The sequence below is a fragment of the Apis cerana genome, linkage group LG5 (assembly GCF_029169275.1).
Source record: "Apis cerana isolate GH-2021 linkage group LG5, AcerK_1.0, whole genome shotgun sequence".
NCBI lineage: Eukaryota > Metazoa > Arthropoda > Insecta > Hymenoptera > Apidae > Apis > Apis cerana.
Window position 1 is genome coordinate 2,527,797 of NC_083856.1, and position 19,672 is coordinate 2,547,468.

The 19,672-nt window shown below is 32.6% G+C and overlaps 1 protein-coding gene across 14 annotated transcripts in view; it reads right to left on the minus strand.

The window, feature by feature from the left end:
- The window catches only part of LOC108001332 (neurexin 1), a 394,345-nt gene that overhangs the window by 235,816 nt on the left and 138,857 nt on the right, over positions 1-19,672 (minus strand). The gene's annotated exons all lie outside the window — the stretch shown is intronic.

Below are 19,672 nucleotides of genomic sequence, written 5' to 3' on the forward strand. Positions count from 1 at the left end.
TCCTCCATCCGAAGTATTCCACTTAATAGCACGACATTGTTCACTTGCACGTTCCTTGACCCTGCTCGTTTCAATCTCCACGAGAGGGTGGCTCGCACGAGTATCAAGAGGATCGTCGAGCTGTTTGCGATTGTCTACCTACCGAAGAAAGACACTTTCACGGATGGGGAAGCTTGGCGGAAGATCGCCACCCCCACGGCTTCCTGTCCTCTGCCTTCACAACGAAGAAACGTGGACAGCGACGCGAACACGATTTTTCTCCTCTTCCTCCTCTTTTATCGTCGAAAAGAAGAAGACACGCGTGGAAGTGTCATTAGCCACGTCGAAGGATAAAATCCTCGAGGATTCTCTTCTCGTCTCTCTCCGTCTCTCTTTCGTTTTTTAACCGTTATTCACGAAAGAAAAGTGGCGAGAGGGTAAATGAAACGACGCCTGGGATCTAATCCTGTTAAACGAAAACGGTTTGCATCGGCTTCGTTGAACGGGAGGAGAGGTTGCGGGGAGGAAAAAAGGAAGACGCTTTGATGTCGTCCCGATGCGACCTCGCTTCTCCTTTTGTTTGGATTTTTCGTGGAGAGAATAGTGGATGAGTTTGAGGTCGATTTCTTGGTCTTTTTTTAGCGAACCTCGTTCCGTCGAGCATTTAGCGGAAAGATAATAATCTCGGTTTGTTTTAAAAATATGAATTGTTTGCATTTGAATGCGATTATTGCTTCTCTTTTTTTTGGAGCAAAATGATGTAATTTCGAAGAATTTAATGAATTGAATTGTTATATTAACGTAAATGAAAATTCGTCGAGGCAATTTTTGGAAAATTTTATATTAATTTTTGATTAATTTTTTCCTTACCTAGCTACATAATGATTCAATCCTTTGATTATAATCAGAAAAATTTTTCAGATGTAAAATTTTAATGAATAAGAATAAATTAATCTATTTTACTGAATCACAAATATATCAAAACTAATTCGTGATACGCTATGATTATTAGAATAAATATTTTTACTTATTTGAAATAACAATTTAAATGATTTATTCAAAGAAATAATAAAAAAAAACATAATAGTGATTTTTCTCATTTCTCAGCATTATATCTATAAATCACATATTTAAATGTTTGATAAAATTTTAATAATTAAAATATTCACAACACGATCAATAATATTGACAATAACGTTGAAAATATTAGCAAAAACATTAACATTTTTAACACAACATTTATAATCCATCCATTGTTTTCAAGGATCATTTGTTTCAATCGACCAAAATTATCATCGATAATAATAATAATAATAATAATTATAATAATCCTCTTTAAGCAAACTCTGACCTAATTAAAGGAGAATTATACGTATCGTCGAACAAACCAATACATTAAAAACAGCCTCTTATGCATCAAGATAAGTGATTTATCCTTTCACCCTTCTTGAAGCTTCCGGCAGACGAGGAAAAGAAAGGAAAGGAGGAAGAAGGGAAATAAATTTCAAACGGAAGAGCAGCCAATTTACCACAAGGCATGGCAGGCCCCCTTTTAAACACGGTTCACGCTAACTCGGCTTACTCCAACACGCTTCTTCATTCATTAGACAGCGGTACGGTACGCAGGAGAAGTGGCTGAAGGAGAACTTTTCAGCACGCGATTTCAGCTTCGAGAAGAGAGTGGAAAGTCGAGCAACGCAAAACTGCTCCCCGCGAAAGGAGGTTGCTCGAGGATCGAAGTCCTCACCGGCTTCGACTAATTGTGGAACACGCGCCTCCAACCGCGACTCGTTCAATTGATGAAGAAACTTCGACATTCGTTCCCCGGCAAATTTCTTACTGGGATTTATGGGATACCATTCGATCATATTGGGCAGGGAGGGGGTTAATTGCGCTCGAGATAAATTTCGATTTTGAAAAGAGGAGGGAGAAAGTTTTTTCACTCAATTGGAATTTTTAAATGAAGGATCTAGATTTTTCAATTTCGATAGCGAGAGAACGATGAAATAAACACCGTTCGACTTTATCATCCCAACCACCAACAAAAACCTGCACACACACACACACATATATCAACTTTCTACTCGAACAGTTCTACATCATCCCAGAGTCGGAGTGAAATCGTAAATTCAAAGGGGCAAAATCTAAATTCTCCCGAAACTCGTAAACTCATAAACCAAAACGTGATGGAAGACGCACCCGCCAAATAACGCTTCCTCCGGTAATCACCATAAAATGCCGGATCTTCTGGTCTACTCTCCGTATCCCCGAGTCGTGATAATTACGCGATATCCGGCAGATTGGTGTGTCGCTTAGCACCACGATTTTGCCCCATTGGGGCCCATTTGCCGCCCCATCTCGCGATTCCCTAAATCGACCATTCGATTCCGCCGTAATTTCCAACGGAGAACGTAAGTATCGTGTAATTAACGTGGCCTGCTTTGCTACTAATTGGGCCGGCTCCTCGGCTATTGAATAATTTTCCCGCCGTACCACCTTCAATCGATGCGACCCTTCGAGAAAATATCCCTCTCGGATAATTGTTTGGTAATCGGATTGGCGCTCATTAGATCACGATGCGGATCTAATGCGTCGTGGAATAACATTACGTACAGTGTTGATGCAGTATTGGGCTGTCAAAGTATTTCGTTTATCGACAAAAATGGTTTTTAGCAAGGTTTATTATTAAGGAGTTATTAAGAAGGGATATGGAATATGGATTAAGATGATCATCGTAATGAATTTGGAATTTTGTCACTTGTTAGAGAAATATTGAGAATTGTGATTGAACGAAAAGGATTGGTATTAATTTGATGTGTAATTGACTCTGTTTTATTAATCTGATAATGAAGTTTTACGAATAGTGAAACGACACTATGAGGTTAAACTGTTTTCATTGAAATTACAGTCTGTGCAATTTGTTGCATTAAACTTTGTCAAGTGAAAATATCTCTCCTTGTACAATAGAGATGGATTATTTATACATCACGAGCTTTGTACAATTATTTAAAAAATAGAAATTGAAGATTGAAAATAATACTTTCTTGTCGGTTCGATTTAGATGTTTAAGTTTCACTATTTAAGATTTCTTTTTTTTGTAATTCTTTTCACAATGTATATTAATACCTCCCTTAGCGTATTGTTTCTTTAGAAAAGGAACTGTTATGAAGATGAATACCAACTATTCTATAGGGAGTTTTACAGATTGTGACTCGCATAATAGTAGTAGTAAGGAATGTTTAGAAGTTTAGTCATTATTATATTAAACTTCCAAAACTATGAGATTTATAAGAAAGCAAATGAAAATATTAAAATTAAACGCATGTCTAAACAAAGATATAGTATCATTCGCATGTGAACACTTGAAGAATGTAAAATCTCAAGTTTTAAAAAATGTATTGTTAAAATATACACGTTGTAGTTTCGACAAAAGTTTTTTTCTGAATTAATACAGAGTATAATAGAAAGAATTTAATTTGAGTTTGCCAAGATCATGCGAATTATATCAATCAAATTATTATATATTTCAGGGTTGTGTATGAGAACAGATTTTAAAACTAGATTAACAAAAATATATATATAAAAGTATAAAATATACAAAATACGAAAAAAGACTCAATTTACTTTTAAAAAATAAAGAATAAAACATAAGTTTTTCTCTCTAAAGATATTTCAATTTCTTATTAAAACGAATAATAACTTTGCTCTAAATTTTTCCGGATAAAACACAAGATACGACTTCCTACTTTCATACTCCACAACCTTCAACGTTCATATTCCCCAATTTATAGGAAGCGCACTCGGCAAACGGATCTATAACGAACGTTCCAAAGACACGGAGTCCTTTATGCGAGGCAACGAACGATACACATGCCGTTACTAATCCGTATTAATCGCCCACCATTCATTAGGAAGTCAGCGATGGGTGGCCCTTCCCCAGAGGGGTATGCTCTCGCAGTTTCGCACCTGGCGCACTCTCACGATCAATCGTACCAACGCCCACAACCCGTTTTACCGTAAATCTCTCGGCTAAACTCCGTCGATGCGCGTGCAAGACAATGGCCAAGTAAGCTCGAACGCTAACGAAATGGCACGTATACGTTCGGAGAAAGCAATTAACAAAATCGTTTATGATCTTGAATCTTGGAAATTTGTCCCCATAGATTTAAGAAATCGATTTTTTAAGAAAATCGTTTTGAATTCTTTCGATTGGAAATGTTCGGGAATCAAATAATCAGATTTGAAGAGCCAATTCTGAGAGAAGGCAGATATATCTTCGATGGATTTTCAAGAAGTGGTTGTCAGAAAATTATTGTAGATAAAATTTCGTATTGTTTAACGAAGTCTATTATTAGAATCTGATTGAATTACTAAAATCATCTTCTTTAGAAAGAAATAAGAAAGAAATGGTAAAAATTTTAAGTATTATTCATTGGAATTAAAAGAATTTATAGATATACTAGTATGAATAAATGAAAAGAAACATTTTCAAACAAAAATAAAGATTAGTTTGCAAGAAGAATATAAAATTGTTAAAATATTTTTGAAACGTATTTCGTTTTCGAATCGTTATCACAATCCGTTCCAGAATAGACGTCTTGAAGAGGTCTATTTCAATGGCCCAGGACATTGAATGGCATTCGAAATTCCTGAAAACGGCACGACCTACTTTTTTTTTCCTACGGAAATACGCACGTAGTAAAAAGACGCTGACCTCAGCATTCTATTCTGACCAGTGCAGACATTGCGACAGGTCAGTGAGCGCGGGAGTGAGAGAAGTGCGAGAGCAGGAAAGAGATAGTTAAATTATTCGAAATTAAATGACAGTATTTCAGAGACAGAGGTGAAAGGAAAAAAAAATTGGATAAATTAAAGAATTAATTAATTTCGCCTGAGAATATTTTTCGTAACATATTTTAGAGTATTAAAATATACACGGTTTATTACGTATAGTTTTTAAAATTGTCAAGATTAAAAAGTTTAACACGCATGTTTTTATTATTATACATTAATTAATAGAGATTTATCTTTTATTTTATTTGAATATTTTTATGTGCCACATTTTAAATATGAAAAAAAAAATAAATAAATAAATATCATTTATCCTTACATCGAATTAAATATAAATCCGTTATCACTTTCTTTGCTTTTCGTATTCCAAGCGTGATTTTTTAATGAAGTATTTAAACACGATATCTATATAATATTTCATCTTATTTTCAAGCTGTAAATAAATAAATAAATCGAAAAAGGAAAAATTAAAATTATAATACTCGATATTGAATACTTGCATTTATAGATAATTGTATTTTATTATATAAATAAACACATGAAAAGTAAAATTTTAATCAATACATTTTTTATTCATTCATAATCTCTCGTCTACTCTCATTTAAATAAATGACAAGTTATCATTTTAAATTCATTTCATCTTGCTTGCATTTAATCTTGCTTTATTGAAAAGAAAATGAAAAGAAAAAGAAATTGCAAATGAATTTAATGAAAAATTGTCTTTTGTAAATATTATTAAAAAAAAAACATTAATCTTGATAATCAATGTTTAATGTGATATACAACAGATTTTAAATTCTTATTTTTTTCATAATGGAATTTTTTTGTTTTCTGCAGCATCTTGAAAAACAAATGTACTTCTTTTTGTTCAGTCATAAAAGTATCCTTTTGAATAAAGATGAATTTAATGTCATATAAAAATTACAAAGAAAAATAAAAGATTGATTCTTTTTCTAAAAACTTTTACAATCTTGTATCATATGGAGAAAACTCAATTGTAATATTCTGGATTTTTGTTACAGAAATGCATTTATAAGTTACCAACTTATAAATATAAAAAAAAAAAAATAGAAATCTAACCAACATTTTAAAATTATTTCTTAAGATTATCATGCACTTAAATCTTTCAATATATGTTAATTAAAAATAATTATCACAGTTCAATGTGAAAGTTATACGATAAAACAATTATCTAGCCAGATATTAAAATCTGATATTTTTCTTATTTTTACAGAATAACGATATTAAAATTTATTCAACTGTATAAAATCACACCGTTCTCGAAAATACAATCTGTCCTCTCTCTGTTTTACTTTTTTTTTTAAATTGCACAGATGTCATTTTTTTTTTTTTTTTGCAAACTAATACATCTCATCTTGATACACGTGAAAAAGCACATTTCAATTCTGATAAAAAAAACGATACGATAAATTTTGCCACCCGGCTTAAAATAACGTATTACCTCTTCCAATCCATTTTCCCTCACTTTATTAATAACCAATTTCATATAAACAATATAAATAATTTAAATAATAGCATCTATCTTAAAATAAATATATATATATATATGAAAGAGAATTAATAACAACAAAAATATAATTCCACAATTCACGAGAGCACCTACTGTCAAAACTCAAAACATCTCCGCATTCATGAAAATTCCCGTTCACGCTTGACACATGAAAATCCAACTAAAAATCCTCGGGAGGGAACCGCATAAAAATTAAATAAAAAACTCTCTACCTCTCTTTCTCTCTTTCTCTCTCTCTCCCCTCACGTCACAGTGTTATCACAGCTCGCTAAAATATTCATGCACCGGTGCAGAATAAACCGCGTTATAAAACGCGTTTACGAAGCCGGAAGTTACGCTCTTGATCGCGAGCAAAAGCCCTCCCTCTTTTTATTCGAGTGAAATAACTAGTCGAGAGAGAGAGAGGGAGAGAGAGAGAGAGAGAGAAAGGAAGTTACGAATGAGAGAAGAGAGAGAGAGAGAACGAGAGAGATTTTAATAAATTCCGATGACTCTGGGAGACGATAAAAGTGGCATTAACGGTGTCGTTCGATCTCATCTCACGATGTCCTCGTTGTCCCCCGCCCTCGTCCACGCGGGATTAGCCGAGTAATCTCTGGAAGAGCTTCGAGGACGGGAGTAACGAGATCCCGGAGGAACGAAGACTTTTTCTCATCTTGGAAGTCGAAAGCTTCCACCCACTGCTACTCTCTTGCATTTTTCTCCCTTCCTTTCCTTTTTTATTTTTTTTATTTTTTTTCCCCCTGTCTTCCTGTTGCTCCTCCTTCTCTCACCCTTTTTTTCACCATCGTTCTTCTTCATCGCGTGTGAAAAAGTTTTCGATACCTCTTCTCATTCCCCTTCCTCCTTTGTTTCCTTTTTCTCCGTTCTCTTTGCTTCGGCTTTTTGCCCTCCCTTTTATTTCTCTCTTTGTTTTCTTTATTTTGTCCTGTTTTAAAAAGATGGATGGCGGCCTTGGACGTCGAGGAGGGAATAGGAAGAAAGAGAAAGCATTTTCCTTGATGGAAATCTCGATTCTGACGTTAACCAAGATGGGCTAGCTTCTGTCTCGTGATCTTGGACGATGCGAATGATGTTTGATATATATAATTCGTGTTTCATTTATATCTCGAGTGAAAATTTATCCATTTGGATCATTGATTCATTCTTGAGCTTGTAGTTAAGCGTCGTTTATACGTAGATGATCTAAAAAGTCTCTTTTTGAGGATGGGAATTTTAAGTTCGAGGATTGAACCACATTAACCAATAATCCTGAGTTTCGATAAACATTTAAAGCCTCTTTAAAGTTTTATTTTCAACTTGCCACGAGAATCCGGTAAATTATAATACGAACATCTGACCTTTTCAGCTTCGTAAGATTCTAACCAATATTTCCTGACCTTTTCACCAGTTGAAAACAGTTTTAAATAACTTGAGAAGTTTCTTTTTCGTGCAATTTTAAGCTGTTTCCCGTTTTTTCATTTTAGTTTCTTGCTTATCGACTTTCCATTTCTTAAATGTATTTTATTCTGAATAAGTTTCAAATAAGAATGTGAAATTATGCATTTCATATTAATAATTATCAATATTCTAATAATATAATTAGAATTGTTTTTATTTCAACATAAAATTCTATATAGTTTACAATATTATTATAATATTACATAATTTAGAATTATCCAAAAATGCAAATATAAAGAAGATAAAAAATTGATAATTTTGTTTAATAATTGAAGAATTACTATTTATAAATTTTATTCAAAAATATTCGAAAATATTACTTCCACAGACAGTTATGAACATATTGATCCCAATAAAAAAATAAAGTCATTGTATCAAGATATTTTGACCGATGAATTGCCATATCGAACAACTATACCGATTCCCAAATCTAGGATCAATTAAATTCCTTCCAATAATCGGATCAAGGCAATTTCCTTAATAAGAGAATTAAAAATTATAAGAAAGCCGCGATGCACCCCGCTTTAATCCCCGTTCCACGATGTTGCTTTGGGCCACTTTGACCGGCCAATAAAGTAAATTATCTCGGGGGGAGCTTTTAATCGAGGGAAGGGAGAGGGATCGACGCGATCGACGCGCGAATAAAAGTGTATCGAGTCCGGATCCGGCTCGTTTAATAAATCTCGATGGATCACCAGGATAAAAGTGTACTAAAGACGTCGTTCGATTTATTTCCTTCCCGTTGTATCCTCCATACATCCGCAGGATTATCGAGTTAATCCCGGCTACGTCCTCCGACGAAAGGAGGCCGGAATAGCGGGGAGGGTACGAGGGCAATTTTCAATAAAGCCGATTTCCACCGTGTCCCAGCCAACCAAAGACGGGATATTCGATCTATCCCGCAATAGGAATTACGGATTCGATCGGAAATTAATGGGATACGTGTCAAAGTAGAATTTTTTACCCTATCCTCTTTTAATTTCTTTTTTTTTTTTTTGAGAGGGGTCATTCGTTCTTTTCGTTCGTTTCGTTCCATTTTTTCTTTTATTCTTCTTCTTCCTCTTTCTTTTTTTTTTTTTTTTTTTTGGATATAGCGATATAGCACCGATAGCTACATGTCGCTTGATCTCGTCGGTTTCGTAGGGATCTTGTTACCGGAAGGAAGTTTGCGCGGAGAACTCGTTAAGCAAGTAAGAAGTTGAACGAAATTCCGGGAAAATAAGATGCGATCCACGCCGGATCAAAGTTTCATCCCCATGAAATATTACGTATTTCCGTCGTTAAAAGTTCGATTCACCGGCGTGGAACCGTCGAGGGGGGACATTAAATCACGGGTGGATGGCGGGAAATTAAGGATAAGGCCCGGGGATCCAATTAAAAGCGGCCAATTTGAGGGTTGCAAAATGGATTCGAAGAGCTACTTGTATTTCCCTCCTTTGTCGATTAATTTTAACGTGTATTTTTTTATATCATAGTTTTTTTACTGTGTATGTGTATAGGGTCTTAAAAAACGATCTTAATAAACAATCCAATATTTTACATAAATTTTTTATTATTCGAATGAATTCTATCGAATTTTATTCGATACGATTATTTATCGTTCAATATCAATTAAATAAAAATTGAAAAATAATAATGAAGAAATTCTTCTTCAAATCAACAATCTCTAAAGAAAATTTAATTTGCATCCTATTATTCTCTGTAACAATTACATCTGCTATATATAATTCTCAACACGATCCAATGCCCATCTCCGAATATTGCGAAACAATAAATAAATCGGATTTTTCAAATACTCTAAAGAAAGAGGGACAAGCTCTTTCAAAAAAAGGGGATCCAAAGTTATCACCCCTAGCACTTTATCAACCAGTATTCTGCAAACGACGGTCATCATGCACAACCGACGAGCGCAATATCGCCGCCGATTTCGATAGAAATGTTTACTCGTGATCGCTCTTATCTATACGTGCACACCAACTCGTAAACAGGCTCTCGCTATCAGCTTTGCCAGAGGGAGGGAAGAGCGAGGGAGGAGAGTCCTTCCTCCTCTTCCTGAAGAGCTATTCGCTCGTATCTATCGACCTGCACCTCCCTCTCGAGAAACGACCCGCTTCTCCCGTCTGAACGTCTCAAATACGCGAAATGATATTTCTGCCCGCCCAATGTCGCGTGTGGTTCGACCAAACGAAGCTTGAAAAAGACACGGCCGCGAGGTCGACGAAAACGAGTTGGGGAGGCGTTGGATTTCAAGATGGTGTAAATGGCTCGAGTTGATGACGTGGAGGGAAGGAGGGGGTGGTTTTTGAGGTGTATCGTAACGTTTCGACGATTGGAAAGAAGGATTTATAGGGAGAATGTTTTATGTAAGGGGGAATGATGGATGAATGGATAGATGGATCTTTGTGAATCTGCTATTTGATGAGATGAGAATGTGTGATACTGATTTTGAAAGATGAAGCTTGAGAAATTTGAAGATGTTATATATTATTTGTGCAATAATTTCGGTAGAATTCTTTGTTTAGAATTCTTTGCATCTTGTCAAATTTCACTAATGGTATATCTAAGAGAGATAATTTATAAATAAGGGAATGAAATGTTTACGATGTCAAAGAATAGTTTTTAAATATATATTTTTCATGGTGTGATTTAATATGAGTGTGTTAATTATTTAAGTATCACTAAGTTCTAAAAAATGGATTAATAATAATATTCTTTTCAGGATGGTGAAACGAATATTGGTATATAATTGAAATATTATCATTTCTGAAATAAAGAATAATTAATTAAAGAGGAACGAAATATCTCGAAACGAAAATTTTGTTCGAAATTTGTTACTAATTTAAATTGCAAATTTAACGTGTTGTTAATTGTGTGCTAGTTAACCGACATTAATGTTTTCGAAGTAAATTTTATGGGATGAAATAAAAATGAAGAATAAAAATAACAAAAGGTCCCATGACCACTCAATTTTAATTTTATGTAAAATGGAAATTTTATATATGATTATTCGTTAAAATAATATATTCATATTTATATGTACATTTTCGTTTCATTTTCTTTTGCATAATAAATACAATTATAACGATCTTTTATCTTTATTATTAATTTAATACATCAAATAAAGAGGCTATTATATGCAACAATTCTTTATGACTCCTTATTATTTATGCAATAAAGTAATACTTTTTAGACATTTAATTGCAGGCATTAAATTGCTATAGCCACCATTACTCTCAATATATATTTTCATATTCATTAATAGAATAATTTTCTTATTGCGTAAAGATATTTCTATTGCATAATAATTAATCTAATAAATCTAATTAATTCTCTAGATTTAAAGAAAGTTATTCATAAAATGAAAGCGTATTATAATATTTGAAAAATAAGACAAATCTCTATTCAAATATATTTTCAATTACATTTATAAAAATTTTCCATACGAAATCATAATCTAGTTATCCTATCCTCTCTGAAATCTCATCTCACACCTTCCAGTATCAAGGGTTTAATAATTATTTCAAACTACAATAATCCATAAACGCTCTATACACTAATCAAGATTACTATTACGAACAAATTTCATTTCACACGATCATTTGCCCATGATTAAGATCAATTCGTTCAATATTCGACGTACACCAGTTTCATTAGTCGCGAACCCAAGTATCGAACGTCACACTGTGTGTATAATGTTCTCAGTCGACTCACTGATTTGCTCTGATTCATCGACGATTCGAAATTTGATATTGCACAGTACAGTACGGTATATACATGTTCGCTATTTCACCCCCTCTTAACCAACACTCGTGCCACGCCAACATAGACACACACACACACACACACACACATATACACCGATTTCATTGTCGACCCTCTATTACACGATGGCAATCGTAGCTTTCCAAGTTTCCCGCTAACTTATCCTCAAGTTTCCCCGCTAAACAACAAAAGTGAATAGTTGTTTGCAACTCAATTGTTATTATCCAAAACCTTTCCATTGGTTTGGTCTGTTGGTTCCCACGAATTTCCATGGAATCGATTCTCAATGAAACGATACCTCGTTTGCAAATAGATTAATTGCTGGATTCAAATGAGAAGAAATAGTTTGGAATTTTCTTGAAGATAAATCATTCGACTTTTGTTTCGTATCGTAGATATGACAGAGATTATTTGAAAAATGATATAGAAGTCATATTAAGTAAGGGGATTTGTGTTTCGTTAATTAATTTGTATTTTCTTTTTATTTTTCTTGTGCTACTTTCTCTTTGAGCTCTTCATTTATTGAGTGATATTGTAAGAAGCAAGTGGTGACTTGTCTAAATAAAGTTTCTGTTTTATTAAATTATCTAAAAATCGTTATTTTTACTTGTTCGTAATAATAATAAGTTCGATCCATTTGTGAGAGGAATCAAGCTCCAAAGGAATATACTGATCAAACTGAATATGTATGTCCTGATCGATATGAATCAGGGAAGATCTTGATCCCATCGCATGAATGGGAATCATCATTGATCAAGCTTCCCCATATGGTCAAAGATTGGTTCTCAGAGATCAATGCTCGAAAGTCTATCTGTTCTCTGCCTCTATGCATCATGAGCTCTCGCCCATTCATATTTCGAGAAATTACCATTGCATTGCGATCTAACAAAGCTTTGAATCTGAATGATGTACATCAGGATCATGCGTACAATGCACAATGTTTGGTATAATGGAAAAGAGCAAGACAGCTTAATGAATCAAACTTTAGTTATTTAAGAATAAGTCAACCAACATTTTTGTATACCAAGAAGTTTTTGTATTTATTTTGCCCCCTAGAATCGACCAACTATACCAATAATTATTATATACTACTACCAATCTGTGTATACTCTCAAAAATCATCGAAACAATTATCATCTGTTCAACCTCCAAGTAAAAACTGAATCAAGTTTTCATTTGAAAAAATACCAGCACTTGAAAAACAAACTCCTTGCAACAAAAGAATCCTGACAAAATTTAATAAAGAAACCCCCTCTAGGATACATCCCAATTCATCTCTGAAAGCCTTAAGAATCAATTAACATCCGTTCACGATAAAAAACAAATCCAAATAATCCAGTTCACGACAAAAGAATCTTTTCACCATTAAAATAACCACAAATTTCTCCACAAAATGCCAAATCCCCCTCGTATCTCCGGAGAGGAAGAATAAACACCGAGCAATTCACCCTCCGGTGGCGTATAAGCCCTCAAGATCGGAATTCATGGGAGGAAACGAGCGGAAGCTTTTCCAGGGAACAAAGGAAGTCCCTTTTCAGTTAGACGGTCCGCAGAAAGTGTCCGAGCTCGCGCCGGCCGGCAACCGGGTGTGGACTAGTGAAACGGAAGCCGCGATAGCCTGGTCCACCCGTGGCTTCCGGCCGAGCCATGTCCTCACGTGTCGCGTCGACGTGACGCAATATACATGCTAATGCCGGCCAGCTTTGGCCGGTGTACGAGCCGCAGGGACGTCAGGAAGTGTCCTTTGAGATAGTTTCGAGGAGCAATGAGAGGCATCGTACGGTCTTTCGTCCTCTCCCCACTTAACGATTAACGACGCACGATTGCTGATGATTCTGGATAATTTGGAGGGGAGTAGATGAAGATTTGGATAAATTAATTGAATGAGATTAATTTTGATTTTTAATTTATTGTTATAGAAAATTCTTAGGTCAGAGTATATGGTAGAAATTTAATTTCGAAAAAAGAAAAAAGAAAAATAAATGACTTACTTTATATAAGTACATTTGACGAAGATGATATAAATCATAGGAAATTTTAGGATATATTTAAAGAATAATTTAAAAAAAATTATTTTTCATGTTCTTGCCAAGAATTTTTATATAATTAAATATTTCTTATAATGACACTATTATCTGATTATAAATCAATTCTTCAATTATAATTTTATAAATACATTTTGTAAAATCAAGTTATTTATGAATATTTTATTAAAAGATTTTATATAATTTGTAAATATTGTTTTGAATCAATTTTTATTTTATTATGACTTTTCTCATTCTTATGAAATAAATACTTTTTTAAAATAATTATCGATATTTATTATTTTATTATCAATAGATTTGCAACTAATTTATCCGATGGAAATCCTCATGATAGAGATTAGCGCTATAATTTATTAACACAATTATGCATTATTTGTTGTTTAAATTTAAGCTCGATTTGTTTGGCGATTAATTTCACCAGCTTGTCTGCTTCTCGCTACTTTATATTGATTTGTACGATAATGATTCGACAGTTTAATGATGAGCTTATGAATAATTGAAGTTATCGAACTATATAAATAACATTAATCCTCAAATTATATCGTGGATCAAGCGACCATGACAATTATTCAATTTTAATTTTATGTTTAATCTTATTTTATATTTTCCTTCATTTAATATTGAGCAATCTTGATTCAAATTGTTACAAATTATCTCTAATTCGATATAAATTGAAAATTTTTATTTTTCTGAAAAAAGACAAAAAATGAATTAAATTTGAATTTTAAAATTTAAATAATAATATTAAAAAGCTTAGAAGAGTTCACTGAATCAAATAATGAAATAATTAATGAATCTAAGATAGGAAATTCTTTAATTATATATGTTTCTCCAAACTTATTTCTATAGTTTTTAAAATAAAGAATTAAAGTGAGATTATTCTAATGCCCTTCTTAAACCATATTTTAAATCATTATTATTACTTTTCTTGTGTTTAATAAGTTTTAACAAGTTTTCTCACTTTATATTTTTATATTTATTTATAATTATCTTATATATCCATTATGTATAATTATATAGGAAAATATACAATTTTAAGAAAATGTAAATGACGTTTTCTCTGATGAGATCGATGTGTACATGGCATGCGTAAAATAAGCAAATACTAACGTGCGTGTAATTAAACGTAACTAGTCGTAATTTTGTTTACCGATTCCCTCTCTCGTATTTCGCTTGTAATTACAGTCCGTATGTAACCATTATTTTTCCATATATGATAAAAAATTGGAATAAATTGGGTATAAATTAAACAAATCCAAGAAGTCCAAGAATAAAAAATAAAAATAGAAGAGTCTTATTTAATATTACAAAAATAAAACAACAAATTTTATTTTCAAAAAATTGAATATAAAATTGATTCAATTCTAATCATATTTCATTACATTGCTTTGTAAAAATGTAAAAAGCTCATCCAATTGTCCTACAAAATTTTTACTTTTTACCAGGGAAAATATTTAGCTGATAGTTTTAGAGCAAAAGTGTATTATATAAAATTAAAATTCATAGATCTACATGGATAAGAAACAAATTAATTATTTACAACTTTTATTTTTATTATACTCAATCTTCGTATTCACCAATTATTTCTTATCATCGAATATATTTTCCTATCATCAGTCAAACTCAATTTCTCTTATCTCATAAAAAAAAAGCACCCATACCATTATTTCCTTACACGCACGACACTCGAAAAAAACTGCCCAGTAACCCTTCTCTTCAACCATCCACTATTCGCACTTTCTTATCGCGCTGTGCAATCAGATTGCAATCTAATAAATCGATCAATAAGACTCCCTACCTAGCACGGTTCGTTTCACGATAGCATTATGCATCACCACTTCCACCCTTGCCCCCTAATTCGAGCCATTCCAGTCGACGAATGGAACACACCCCTTGACAGAAAGTGTCGGTCGGCCAGGGTGTCGAGTGTCGACACTCGTCACCCTGTTCTCGCGCCACCGTTGGCCAGCCATGGATGCCATAACATCCATCGTTAAATCGTTGGGCCGCGAGTCTTTTCGCGGGGATAGGGGTTTATAGAGGCGATAATCTCGCGTGCGAAATGCGCCACTTGTACCACCCGTGGTGGTCTTTGGAATTTATGATTTCTCTGTTCTGCCCGCGATATCGAGACAAAAGGGACCGGTTAAAATGTATGAATAGATTCATCGTTCCGTGCAAGTTTCTTCCGCTTGTGATTTATGATAGGTGCTTAGCTACGATTTGCTGTGCTGGGATCTCCGTTGACACGTGAGATCATTTCGCGATATACTTTTGATATGTAATATTTGATATGTACAATGAGGGAGCTTGGGATATTTTATCGAGAACGAATGTAATTTGTAATATTATTTCGGTGAAGCGTTAAATTAAAGTATTTTGAAGGATTTTTAGAAAATAATGTAATTGTTTGATAGAAGATAATAGAATTTAATTGATTGATTTTATATCTTGCGTGAGCTTTCCAATTTAATTTCTATCGAAACGAGCTATTTTAATTTGTAATTCGAGAAGATTTTCGTGAAGAAATTCGGCGTGTGAAAACAATAATGCTTGACCAATTATTGATCGATTCACGATAAAGTTAAACAGTATTCGTTTATTCTTTGATCTTTCATCTTTTAATAATTTAAGTCCATTAAATTTTATATTATACAAGTTTAATAACTAAACGGCGGACATTTATAAGAGACTTTTATTTTTATATTGAGTTTCATTTTAAAAAGTTATTTTAACCTACAGAGACGAATAATAAGTCATTATATCACAAAAATTAATTCGAGAATAAAGAATTTTCCAACGTGTTATTTTATTGTATAATTTGAAATAAAACCTAGAAAATTAATATTCAAATATTTTTATTATTAAGAACAGATTACTGTTGAATATTATATGTGTGGTTCAAAATACTTTAGAATATATTAATAAAAAATTTCATGTAGCAATTCATCAAAGTAAAATGGATAATTGGCGAGTTACTATTGTAAATTAAATGTATAGCTATTTAGACAAGACTAGGTCAACCCTTGGACCTTCGTATCAATAGCAATTGTACATCGACGCAGTTAGACGTTAATTTGCATATCTCTTGAGATATTAGTGTATTTCGAACGAGTATCGGTTACACAATAGACTTACGTCAAATAGTTTCTGTGCTCAATCCATCAAATTACATGGCAATTTGTTAAAAAATTAAAATTATTCGATGTATGATATGGAATGTATAATTATTCGTTAAAAAGAATTAAAAAATTGATGGATTATGCAAGAGAAAAAATATGAATACAAACAATTTATAAAATATATTTATAAAATATGTATCTCGAATAAATATTAAACTACGAAATAAATAATTGCGGGTTGTATTAAATTTTTAATAAATTCGCATAAAGAATGTTTCTAACAGAAGATTTAATAGAAAATAAAAAGAAAAGAATAGAACCAAACATTCAAGGAAATGTACTAACATCGATGATTAACTCGATAGAAACTATTAAAAAATAATCATACATTTTGATCTTATTTTTCTATATTTTGACAACGAATGACGATATTATATCACAGTAATATAATATAACGTGGACAAATTTTCCACCCTATAAAAGCTCCAATAAATAAACTCCCAAATAATCCCACTTTAAACAACACTCCATCTCTTTCTAATTACCATAAAAAGCGGGCGTGTTTACGTAAGGGGAACGATTTTAATTATCCGCAGTTAACATCAGCGGGGTAGCTCGCGGGGGTTGATACCGTGTCGCGAAAACAGCTGGCCATTTTCGTCGATTTTTCATCGAGCCCCCTACAGCCACGAATCCCACCGAGGCCCCCAGCCCCACGAATTTCTGCGTGAAAAACTTAATTAGTGACCGCCCCATCCCTAAAGGACACCCTCCCCCCTTCACGCCGCGTCAGACATCTGCTAACAACGCAACAAAACGACCGTTTATAATCTACGGCCAACCCTCCTCTGGCGTGGTTCACAGAGCGACCTCTCCTCCCCTCGCCTCCCCCACAACCCTCGTCAACCACCCCACGCCGCAATTTCTCCCATCGTGCACGCCACCACTGCGGCATAAATCCCGAGCAGAGAGAATATTACGTTCTACCACGTTCTGGAAAGAACTTTAAACCCTCCCCAGGCTAACCTCCCTGCACTCCGCGTTTTCGACTGTTTCATTGGATATTCTCCAGTAAAGATATTCTTTTTTTTCTTTTTGAATATATATTTTCTTATTTGCTCCGGTACGCTTCCTCGAGTATTCTATTTTCGAGCGTGGTTCGTTTCTTTTCTTTTCTCGATTTTGTTTATTTTCGATTCGTTGAGGATCACGTGTTAAATATTTTCCACGTGAAACTTTTCCGGTTTTTAGTTTTATTTTTCTGTTTGCTTCTTTGATTGAATCGAAACGAAGTTCTCTAAAATTTAGTCCGTTAAACTAGTTAGTCCTTTTAAATATTTTGCTATAAATAAATTTTTGGTATCACGATAATTTGGTATCACAGTAATAAGTAGTTTATTTTGAATACTTTATTATTTAATAGTATTCTGTTATGCTGTTATCATTTGTTGAAATTTTTTTTATTCATATCTCTATCATTTAAGTGATTTTAAATTTATTATTATCAATATAAATACTCATTATTTTATATAACTTATTTATTTCATCATTCTATAACGTTTTGCTTTAAAACTTATTGGAAAAGAAATTTTTCTTTAACTTTAATTCAAAATTAAATAAGATCCAATAAATATTTTGTTAATATCATATATCATAAATTGAAATTAAATGATAGCGACATATGAATACTTAACTCAATAAATTCTAAAAAATAATATTTTTTCTTTCTTTTTATTCGTCAATATTTCAAAATATATGTTCAACTATCATTTTTTTAATAATTACAAGTATTTAATATGAATAATTATCTCGAATTTAAATACTTTTTAAAAAAATATGAACGTAAAATATAATTTCTCATGTGCGTGATTCATTTTAAATGTAATAAATGATTTCTTACTTATTAACTAATCGATAAAACTTGTTTAAAACCGTACTCAAGGAAAGAAATATCAAAAGAGACCTTTCGTTCTATTTCAGGAAGTGGACGTTTCATTCATCATTTATTCTACGATATGAAAACGAGTTATGTTAAATGAATATTTTTAAATTTCACTTTACAAATTCTTCAAACACTATATATCTCTATTCTGCACGAACATTTCTCGGGGGCACGCGAAGGATTTTTGCAAATCATCTGAGAGATTTGCAATCTGGAAAGCAATTGAAAAGATAATTATTCGCTGCTTTAATTATTTTTAATCAATTGAACACATGCCTATGCTCATAATTTAAATTATGCATTAATAATTTACAATCTATTCATTTAAAACTTTATAAGACATCCCTTGTATTATCTTATAAATGTAAAAATATAATAAAATAAATACTTGAAACTCCCTAATGCTATACAAATTATCCAATTAAATCATCAATAATACTATTTTATTTCAATAAAAAGAAATCTTAAGTAAAAAATTTCTTAATTTAATAGAACAGAAAAAAATCATTGAATTTTAATTCTAAGGGGAATAATTGATTTCCAAGCCTATTTTAATTTATCCTTTATTAAAAAAAAATTGTTTTTCTTAATAGCTTCTTATAATTTAAAAAAACGTTAGATTAAAATCTACATTGAGTAGGATCTGCTTTCTACAGAATCTCTAGTATAGCTCAAGATTAATCAGAGCAGCAAGATACGATTTATCTTACTCCATTCTCGTTTTCCATAGAAGAAACAAAGATTAGAAAGAACGGAAGAGATTCATCGTTCCGATTAATCTCTCCGTCTGCGTTTACTTTAAATTTCTCGCATTATTTATCGACTCCAATTTCACTCTTAAATCTTTGTCCACGATGTAGCCATTGTAATTGCAACATTAAAGCGTGTTGTAATGAATACCTTGAAGAAATTGGGAAAACCTTGTTAACCTTCCGCAATATATAATATAAAATTCTATGTATTTTTTATTTTTCACTTTTGAACAATATATCACCACAATTTCTATCTGTTTTGTACTATTTTCCTCGAGATTCTAGTTCGAATTATTGAAAGATAACAG